Genomic DNA, 11,871 nt, shown 5'->3' on the forward strand with positions numbered 1-11,871 from the left:
TTTCACTTCTTTTCTATTTTTCCTTAGTTCTGTTGAAGAGTCATACGGACTCGAAACGTTAACTGTGTTCCTCTCCGCAGATGCTGTCAGACCTGCTGAGTTTTTCCAGGTATTTTTGTTTTTGTTTTGGATTTCCAGCGTCTGCAGTTTTTTGCTTTTATCCCATTCTTTCTTAGTGCCCTGTCTGTTCAGTGACTTAAGAAAGGGAAGTGTTCGTTAGCTCACAATTCAAGGCACACTATTACAAAAAGATCATTAAAGGCATAGACAGCATACAGTATAAACTCACCAGAATGATGCCAAACATGGAAAACTAGTAATGACTTGAGGTAACTAGACAACTTCCGCCAGAACATAGAAGGCTACGAGGGCAATTAATAAAGTTTTTTTTTAATTCTGAAGAAGCTTGGTAGAGTGAATATGGAAAGACAATTTCCTCCCATTGAGAATTTTATGATGAATGGTTATCAATTTAGCACTGTCATGAAGAGAGGTTAGGAGAAATTTCGTTACACTAATGGTTCTTGAATTCTGGAATGCTTTGCCACAGAGTCTGGTGGAAGCTCATTGAATCTTTAAAGGAAAAGTTGGATTTATATTTGAAGCAAAGGAAGCTCCTGAGCATTAGGAAAAGAGTGGAGCATAAGAACATAAGAAGTAGGAGCTGAAGCAAGCCATTCGGCCTCTTGAATCTGCTCCTCCATTCAACAAGATCCTGGCTGATCACAGAGCTGCGAGATTAATTTTGGATTGCTGTAACAAAAACCTGATATAGTTGAGTGGCCTTTTGTGCTGTAAACTTCTATAGTTTAAGCACCTTGGGGCACGCTACATTGAAGACCTATAAATGGAAGTTGTTATTGTTGGGTTCTGTAGTTAATTTCCAACCCTTCAAGAAGAATATCTTCTCGATTTTAAAGTCCTCATCCCTGTTTTCAAATCTTTCCATGGCCTTGCTCCTCTCTGTCTCTGTAATCTCTTGCAACCCTTCAGCTGTCTGAGATATCTGCACTCCTCTAATTCTGGTCTCTTGAGCATCTCTGATTTTAATTGCCACACATTGAAGGCTCTGCCTTCAGTTGCCTCGGCTCTAAGCTCTAAAATATTCTCCCTAAGCCTCTCCGCTTCTCCAATTCTCTTTGCTCCTTTAAGATTTTTTAAAAGTGTGATGCTAGATATGTAGGCCGTACGTCCCAAAGACTGGCAGATCGTATCAAACAGCATGTCCCTTCCGCTGTTCGCATTGGGCAACATGCTCAACCAGCCCGTGCTTGCAAAACTCAAAACACTGTCCAACATTAGATGTAATTCCACAATTGGACAACATCTACTAAAAAATCCTCAGTGTGCTAAGTGTTACACTGAAAACCAATTTAAGGTTGTCAGTCAGGCTCACAGTGTGGCACGTTTGTGTGAACTAGAAGCTATATTAATACACAGGCCCTGTTCTTTGCAGACAGAAAGAACATGCACATACGCTGTGCCTGTTTCAGCTAAACAAAATAAGTGACAGCCATTCGCTGGTTCATTCCCCAGGGCGATGTCTTGACCAATCAGGGTCAGAATCACAGAATTGTTATGGCGCAGAGGGAGGCCATTTGGCCCATCGTGTCTGCATTGGCTCTCCAAATGAGCAGCTCACCTAGTACCAATTCCCTGCTTTCTCCCCCCAAACCCTGCACATTCTTCCTTTTCAGATAAGTGTAATTCCCTTTTGAATGCTTCAATTGAAACTTCATCCACCACACACTCAGGCAGTGCATTCCAAACCCCAACCACTTGCTACATAAAAAAGTTTTTCCTCACATCACTTTTGCCCCTTTTCCTAATTATTTTAAAATTGTGCCCACTCGTTCTCAAATCTTTCACTAGTGGGAACAGTGTCTCCCTATCTACTCTGTCTGGACATGTTATGATTTTCTAAGTAAAAAAACATTGTGTTGCCTCTCAAACTTTTGCCCATTTAGATTAATGTCCAATCGATGATGAAGCGGGGACAGAAACCAGATTAGAGAAATGCAAAGGCATAAGTGCCATCCTTCATGAAAATGACCATAGTGTTATATCCTTCCTCAACCTCTCTGCAAACTTTAACATTGTCACCACAGCGTTCTTCCTTCAACATTTCTCGTACATTGCTCAGTTCAGTCTTGACATCCCTTGTTTAGTTCTACTCTAGCCCATCTATTAGTAGCCAAAACATCTCAAGCAATGACTTCACTTTCTACCTTTGCAACATTATCTTTAGATTCCCACATGGGTCTATCCTTGGCCCCATCATCTACAAGCTGGTCACTGGCAATATAAAATTGAAATGTGTGGTCAACTGCACATGTATGTCGATGACACCAAGCTGCTTGGTTTAAATTTCAAACAATGCTTAGCAGTTAACTGTCAGTCACCATCAACTGGTGCATTTTCCATGGCAAAGCCTCAACCAATCAGGGTCCCATTGTCAACTAAGCAACAGTCTCTCCTCATATATATCCTGACATTGGTATTTTCTTGCGAATTGTCCTAATGAGTGCAAGATGAAAAGCTTCGACAAAAACTCTCTTTTTTCAGCAATACTCTACTACCAAATGACGATTTAAAATTTATTTATTCTTTCATTGGATGTGGGCATCATTGGCAAGACCAGAATTTATCCCGCATCCCTAATTACCTTACAAAGAAGGCAGTCAAGAGTCAACCACATTGCTGTGGGTCTGGGTTCCAATGTAAGCCAAACAGGTAAAGATGGCAGATTTCCTTCCCTAAAGGGTATTAGTGAACCAGGTGGGTTTTTACAACAAATGATGATAGTTTAATGGTCACCATTACTGAGAGTAGCTTTCAATTCCAGATTATTTTTTCATTGAATTTTTAAATTCCACCAACTGCCTTGGTGGGATTTGAACCCATACCTCCAGAGCATTAGCCAGGGCTTCTGAGTTGCTAGTCAAATTACGTTACCACTATACCACCATCTCCCCCACCACTGATACTCCTTAAAGTGTACCTCTTCGAGCAAGCTTTTGATCATCTGCCCTAATATTGTCTTGTGGCTCAGTGTCAAATTTTGTTTTATAATGCCTCTGTGAAGCACCTTGGGAAATTTTAACATTTTAATACATTAATAGAGCCATATAAATACAAATTGTGACATAGAGAGGTCAACTCTTCATGGATGCACTGAGCAGCAGTGTGCAAGAGCAAGTTTAGAAGGATAGGACAGCTCGGGACACACTCACTGGAAGGTGATTTTGTATCCTAGTCCTGCTGCATATGGCAGAGATGATGTCTTCCAAGTCCTAGCTTTCAAAAGTTCTGTACCAAGAATGTTCAGCTGTAGTGAACTTCTTGTGAGATGGCTACAAAACATGACAGACAATGTGGAGGGGTCTTCTTTCAATTTGTGTGTGACAATCACGCATGGCATCAAACCACTGCATTACTGAGGAGCCAATGGTGACTTCTGTGCAGACTACAGTTGGGCCTGATATCAAGGTGAGCGGGCCTTGCCCCTGCTTGCTGATGGTAAAATCCTGCCCATTGTCTTCCTTTACTTCTCTTATTTGCTTTTTCACTTCCCCTCTGAGCCTTCTCTACTCAGCCTGGTTATTGGTTGTATTTTCTACCTGACATCTGTCATAAGAACCCATTTTTGCTTCTTCACTTAATCTTTATCTTTTTCTTCATCCACAGAGCTATGGATTTGTTTGCCCTACCATTTCCCTTGACTGTGCCCAAACTATCTCTTCATAGGCAGAACATTGTCCAGTTATAATTTTGCCTGCCAACCTTTGATTCCTATGGAGATGGTGGCGTAGGGATAATGTCACAGGACTAGTAAGTCAGAGGCTGAGGCTAGTACTCTGGGTGCATGTGCTCAATTCCTGCCAAGGCAGCTGGTGCAATCTAAATTCAAACCATAAATCTGAAATATAAAGCTAATCTCAGTAATGGCGATCATGACAATGATCATTGATTATTGTAAAAACCCATCTCATTCACTAACGTCCTTTAGGGAAGGAAATCTGCTGTTCTTACCTGGTCTGGCATATATGTCATTCCAGATCCATAGCAATGTGGTTGACTCTTAAATACCATCTAAAATGGCTTAGACAGCTACTCAGTTTAAGGGCAATTAAGGATGGGCAGCAGATGCCAGCCTTGTTGGTGATGTTCACATCCCACGAAAGAATAAAGGAAAGGAACATCCGGCTCAGATCTATTCTCATGCTACTGAAGTTGGCTTTCCCCAGTTAATTATTCCTGTTCCTCTCTGCCTTTACACCACTGCTAACCCAGTCTATATTCAGACAATTAAAGTCCCCCAATATAACTACTCAATAACTAGTCATTTGGTAGTACAGAACTTGAATATTGCTGAAAAAAGAGACATGCCTAAGCTTTTTTTTCGCACTCATCAGGACACTCGCAAGAATACCAATTTAAGCGGAAAACAACAATTTATACTGCATGTGACGAGAATGCTGATTGGTTGGCAAGTTGCCTTTGCCATGGAGAACCATTGATGGTGACTGAAAGTTAATTGCCAAGCATTGTTTGAAATTTAAACCAGATAGCTTGACCCTGATTGGTCATGGCATTTCCCTGAGGAATGAGTCAGTGAATGGCTGTCACTTATTTTGTTTAGCTGAAACAGGCACAATGTATGTACATGTTCTTTCTGTCTGCAAAGAACAGGGCCCTGTGTATTAATATATGTAGCTTCTAGTATACGCAAATGCACCACATTGCCAGCCCGACTGACAATCTTAAATTGGTTGTCACATAATTCCTAGCACACTGAGGATTATTTAGCAAATGTTACCCAATTGCGGAATCACATCTAATGTTAGACACTGTATTTTGAGTTTTGCCAGCACGGGCTGCTTGGGTATGATCTATATCCTGCCCATTGTGAACAGTGGCTGGGACATGCTCACGCCAGTCTTTGGGACATATGGCCTACATACCCAGCATCCCACTGGTACTGAAATTCATATACCACATTTCTCATTTGTGTGAAAGGCTAAATGTCTTTTTGGCTTGATGGCAGCATCCTGTTAGTGTTGAATACCACTCGTGTTGCTACTGCATAGTATCAGCTAGCTTCATCATTTGTTCAAATTTTAGAGATACCTTGCCCTTCCAGGGTAATTTGAGGTAGACTGGGCACTTTTCAGGGCTGAAAATCATGGTCTTAGGCCCGTTCATGAGTTTGTGTGATATACAGCGTGAAATGATCCGATCAGGATAGCCATTATCCCACAGGATGCCTTTGGAGCACTCTATTTCAGCATCAAGCTTGCATGGTAAGCAAATGGCTCAGCCCCTATTTATAAGGTTGCTGATATGACCAATCCCATAATGTGTGCTGTAGGAATCCTAACACGTGTATTTGACCAATTAATGTAGGCTTGATGGAGATGGTGGTAGAGTTCCCCTGGCAGATTTCTCAACTAGCACATCAAGGAAGGAGAGTTCATTTGACTGCTCCATTTCATAGGTGAATATGAGTGCAGATTGGAGCCCATTATGACATGAATTGGCCAAATGGTTGGGCGAATTGTTTTGACCAGGTTTTCCACATACACAGTGAAGGCCATATCGATAGTAATGCTGTGTCCATATGCTCATTTGACATTGCTAGTCTACTCACCAATGTTCCACTTAAGGAAGCCACAGATATTTACGCTGCAGCACTATATCATGGTGATCTAGACCTGCCACCATTGCTTGAATCACTATTCATTGAACTTATGAACTTGGCAACTTGTGCAGTTGAGTTCAGTTTTAATAGCAACATGTATGCTCAAATAGATGGTGTTGCCATGGGATCCCCTCTAGGCCAGGCGTTCACAAACATCTTTGTTGGGTTTCATAAGAAAGGTGTCTTTGATGGAATGACACCTAACTTCCGACCGTTTGCATATTTCCAATATGTGGATGATACATTTACTATATTTAAATCTGCAACTGCATGTAACAATTTTCTTACATGTCTTAATGGGCTCCATCCTGTGCCTAAATTCACCTATGAAACGAAGCAGTCAAATTAATTCTCCTTCCTTGATGTACTAGTTGAGAAATCTGCCAGGGGTTCTCTACCACCGTCTACCATAAGCCTACCTTCACTGGTCAAGATACACATTGGGATTCTTACAGTTCCACACATAAGATTGATCTTATCAGCAACCTTGTAATAGGGCCTGAGCTATTTCCTCACCATGCAAATTTGATGCTGAAATAGGGTGCATCAAAGGCATCCTGCAGGATAATTGCCACCCTGATCAGGTCATTTCGCACTGCACATCACACAAAATCATAAGCGGGCCTAAGATTGTCACTTATGGCCCTGGAAATTGCCCAATCTACCTCAGATTGCCCTGGAAGGACAAGGCATCTCAAAAATTTGGTCAAGTTAGTTGTTTCACGCTGCTACTATGCAGTAGCAACATGAGTGGTATTCACCACTAACAGGATGCTGCCGTCAAGCCAAAAAGACGTTCTGCCTATCACACAAATGAGTAATGTATGGTAAATGAGCTAAAAATGAATTGCAGTGCCAGTATGATGCTATGTATGTGGGCCGTACGTCCCAAAGACTGGCGGATCATATCAAAGAGCATGTCCCAGCCACTGATCACTATGGGCAGGGTACAGACCATACGCAAGCAGCCCATGCTCGCAAAACTCAAAACACACTATCCAACATTAGATGTGATTCTGTGACTGGACAACATTTGCTAAATAATCCTCAATGTGCTAAGAATTACGCTGACAACCAATTGAAGCTTGTCAGTTAGGCTTGCAGTGTGGCACATTTGCATGTACCGGAAGCCATTAATGCACAAGGCCCTGTTCTTTGCAGACAGAAAGAACATGTACTTACTTTGTGCTTGTTTCAACTAAACAAAATAAATGACAGCCATTTGTTGACTCATTCCTCAGGAAAATGCCCCTTAAATTTCAAACAATGCTTGGCATTTAACTGTCAGTAACCATCAGTGGTGCAATATCCATGACAACACCATTTGCCAACCATTTAGCACTGTCTTCATATACAGTGTAAATTGTTGTTTTCCCCTTATATTGGTATTCCTGCGAGTGTCCTAATGAGCGCAAGGCAAAAATCTTATACCCATCTCTTTTTTTGGCAATATTCTATAACTCTTGCTCCTGTCTAATTGCCTTGCAAATTTGTTCCTCTATATCTTTGGCACCAGGTGGTGACCTATAGACTATTTCAAACACTGTAATTGTACCTCTTTTTGTTCCTTAGCTCTAGCCAAAGAGGTTATGTCCTTGACCCCTATGGGACATTCTCTCTCTCCAGCACTGTAATATTTTCCTTATTCATTGCTGCTATCCCTTGCCCTTTCTTTCTTTTCCTATCTTTCCTGAACACCTTATATCCAGGAATACTTAATCCCAGTACTGCCTTTCTTTGAGCCAGGTCTCTGTCATAGCCATAACATCATGACCCAAAACTTCTGATCAGTGCCAGAACCTCAATAACTGATGCTGATCAGACAGAAAACAACCCCCTTACCTCGATATATTGAAAAGGCTCTGCTTTACAATCCATGCTGGAGAATAACTCCCTCAGCACAGGAATCCTAACAGAGAGCAGCGAAGAGCATCAGCACAGAAGCAGTATGCCCTTTTTCAGTACTAGCTGGTGTAAGGTAAGTTTAAGTGTCCTTTGTGAATGTTAGTAAAGGGGTGATGGATGAATGTTAATGAATGGGCGAATGGGTGGGTGGAAGAATGAGTGAATGGTTAGGGTGTGTAGAGGTGGGTGAGAAAGTGGGTAAGTGGATAGGATGGGTGAGATAAGTAGGTAGGATTGGTAAGTTAAGTGGGTGGGGTGGGATGCGGAAGAGGTGATAGGTGGGTGAGGTTGCAGGTCGGTGAGCTGGGGGGGTGGCAGATGGGTAGGGTTGCAGTTGGGTGAAATCACAAGTGGATGAGGTAGTAGGGTGGCAGGTGGGTCAGGTGTGTTATAAATACATATCTCCAAGAACTATATTTTTTTAAACTTAGAAGGAGATTGAGTTATTTGGACACTTTCTTGGAAACTGACTTGGGTTCTTTTTAAAAGATTACAAGTTCACTTTAGACTGTGAGCAAACTGCCTTGTTCAAGAAATCACATGACTTCAGCTAAATGACCAGCAAGGCACCTGAGGAGACAAGAACTATTTGTTTACTTGAGCTTTAATTGCTGGAGAGGGGGAAAAAAAACTATTGTTTCAGAGGCAGAGTCCCTGGTGATTTTACTGAAAACCACCTGACTGAGAGGAGTTTCTGTTTTGAACTTGTGATTTGGACTCAGGTTTGGGAGTAAGCCAAAAAGGGAAGGTTGTGCATCTCGCTGCCTCGCCTGAATTTCAATGCAGTTATCAGTATCCAGCTGGAGATCGTCATCTCAATATAACTCATCTGTATTTGGAAACATGAGAAGCTGAGATGAGAGAGAGATCCCAAGGACATAAATTCTGCTTAGCTCTTCTCCACATCGATGCTCCTTTGGAAAGAACCTTGAGACAACTACTGTGACCAGTGATCTATCTTTACACATGGGAATACCAGATTGACAGCATCAAAACCCTTTGAACTTTATCCTTTTTCATAGAGTTTTTACTTTGGCCGAAAGCGTTTTTTGCCTTAAACACCAACCTCTGCAGAAACCCTATTTGTTTTGTCCTTTGTGTGTGTGTGTGTTTGTGTTGGAATTTAAAGGGGAATATTGTCACACTTCCAGATTGCAAATTGTATATTAATCAGCTTTTGCAACTTGCTTTCAAAAATAAGTTTAGTTTCATAATAAGTCAATCATTCTGAGTTTACTGAAAGAAGCCTTGCTAAGATCTTTTTTATTATGATAGCAAAAGTAAACAATTGACCATTTTGGTGAGTGAGATAAACATATATACCTATGGTACGACCTGTGGAGTAGTGGGGCTAAAGAAACTGCGCACTCCTCCCATCCCAGTCATAACAGGGTGGCAGGTGGGTGGGATGGCAGGTGCGTGAGGTGGTAGGGTGGCAGGTGCGTGAGGTGATAAGGTAGCAGGTGGGTAGGGTGTCATGGTGGCAGGTGGGTAGGGTGGGTGAGGTCGATAGGTGGGTGAGTAGTTAAGTGGGTTTGGGGTTAGTCAATTTGGGTTAGGCGGGGAGGGATTGTCAAGTCAGGAGCTAGTCTGGGTGCTTTGATGTAAAGAAAGAAGTATGTTTGAAATGGTAATTAGATAAACATGGGGAAGTTTAGAAACATAGGTGCCAAGGGGGCAATTTGTATTTGTTGAATAAAGCATTTAAGAGTGGGAGTAAAATCTTGCACCTAGGTGGGAGACACCAAGCAATGTGTTTATATTACTAATAAAATTAGTGGAATGAAAATGTTATTGTTAGAAGAGATAAAATTAAAAACCTAGTAATACAATAGGAAATTTATAATCGAAGGAAAAGCTAGGTATAAACAGAAAGGTGTTTTTGTTTGTAAAGCAGAGGCATTTAAGATATAGGCAGCCTGTGTGCCTGCAACTGTGTCAGTAAGGAACCTCATTTTGAATTCGTAAGGGCAAATGTGCTTTGCCTGGGGCCTTTTAAAATCTACAGGCAGAATATTTTACTCAGCGGGTGGGTGCATGCCCGACCCGCTCGAGCGTGAAATGACGCACATTGACATCAGCCGAACATGCCAATGGCAACGCGCAATTGTGTGATAGATCAGTCGGCGGGTGCGCTGCTGACTTCTTAGGCTGAGCTACTCAAATTCCAGAGGGAAACTTGAAACAACTATCATAATCTATTTTTGCAATTTGTATGTTTTGAGATGCAGGCTTTAAATTCAGTAGGAACAGGACTGAGTCTCAAGAGGTTTTTTATAAAACTAAATTAAACATTTATAAAACTAAATTAAACATTTATTAATACAAGAAAAATTGTAAGCACATACATATGTCTACAAAATTACTACTATAATAACTACAAAAATCCCTGAATTAATCTGACTCTCAGTTACACTCCCATTAAGGCAATAGTAAAACTCATAGATTTTAAAAGACCCCAGACGAAGCACATTTGATACTACGAATTCAAGATGAGGTTTCTTGCAGTCACAATACAAGATTGCAGGCTGGTTAGATCTTAAATGGGTCGGGAGGGGCAGACACAATACAAGAGTGCAGGCTTGTTAGATCTTAAATGGGTAGGGAGGGATTGGAGGAAGTCAGGGAGATCAGTGGGGAATCAGTTGGTGGGGGCTAGTCATGTTGGTTCGAGGGGGAGTTTGTGGGGGGTCAGGGGGTAATTGGAGAGCAAAACAGGGGTGGGGATCAGTTGTAGAGATACCTAGGAGTTAGGCTAGGATTTTACTGTCCAACGTTTCCTGGGTAATTATCCAGGGAAGTAAATCAGAACTGTCCAAAGCCTCCGACTCTAACTCTAAGTTGGTAACTTTTTTGGAGGGTCCCGGGGAGCAGGGGAATTGCCCATCAGCAGGGTCCTGAAGTACATCCTGGGGGCTATGTCTGGTCTCTGACAATCTGGAGACTGGAAGATCTGAATCCATATTTCCATAGGGCAATCTGCATCTGTTACTCACCAATCTTATTTCTCCCACTCTGCGCATCACATACAAACACAGTAACTCTAATTTAGACTATATTACTTATTTCCTTGCTCTTAATCCAGCTAATTACTTCTTATTTCTTCCTCTAATGCTATCTGTCTTTCCCACTGTTCTGTGAAACATGGTATTCCTTTCTAATATTACCTCCTGATTCCCACACCCCTGCTCAGTTAGTTTAAACCCTCCCAGTGGCAATTGCAAATTACCCCACAAGGAAACCAGTCCTGACTCTGTTCAAGTGCAACTGTCTAGAGTCAGTCCCCATGAATCTAAAGCCCTCCCTCCTGCAACATCTTTCCAGCCATGCATTCATCTGTTTTATCCTCCTATTTCTGTACTCACTTGCATGTGGTGCTGGGAGTAATCCAGGAATTACTACTTTTGGGAGTAATCCAGGGATTACTACTACTGTTTGCTAATTTCCTGCCTGGCTCCCTAAATTCTGACTGCAGGACCACATCCCTTCTTCTGCCTATGTTATTGGTACCGATGAGGACCACAACAGCTGGCTGTTCACCCTTCCCCCTCAGGATGCTTCGCAGCTGTTCAGTGACATTCTTGACCCTGGCACCAGGGAGGCAACACATTATCATGGATTCATGTCTGCAGCTGCAGAAACATTATTCTACTCCCCTTGCTACTGGATTTCCCATCACTATGCTCTTCCAGTCTTCTTTCTGCCCCCCTTAGGGCAAGCGTGAGAAGTCCAAAAGGTCACAGTTCTCTGCAGTCTGCTCTTCCGCTTGCTGATCAATGGATGTGTTAAGCACCACCCCATTCTAGTGGCAGTGACGCCATGCAAAAAAAGCATGTTGGTGTGTCTCAGATTGAGATATTATACTGCATTAGATACCACTTTGAGAAATAAAGCTACTTTTTATTGTGATTAAGGATATCACATAGATTTTTTGGAACAAGTGGATATGTATAGCTGATGGTTGGGATGGCCAGGTTCCAACATGTTTGGTCCCCCAGTATATCCTTGTCCAGTTCCAGTAATGGTGCTGCAAAGCAAGTTGTACCAAACTTCCCTGACAGCAGTCATGGTGCCACAGGTTCTCTGGTTTAAGGTACTTAAGGTCATCGATTGCAATCATCTCCAGGTCTTTCCTTGAAAGCCCAGCAACTTTCTACATCCCAAACTGAAGACTCTCAGGAAGCAGTTCATAGGTATATCAGCCCTGCACCAAGTTCTATTCATCCACTATCCCTATTCTCTCAGGCCTACACTGGTTCCTGGTA

Source organism: Carcharodon carcharias, chromosome 10, assembly GCF_017639515.1.
Source record: "Carcharodon carcharias isolate sCarCar2 chromosome 10, sCarCar2.pri, whole genome shotgun sequence".
Lineage (NCBI taxonomy): Eukaryota > Metazoa > Chordata > Chondrichthyes > Lamniformes > Lamnidae > Carcharodon > Carcharodon carcharias.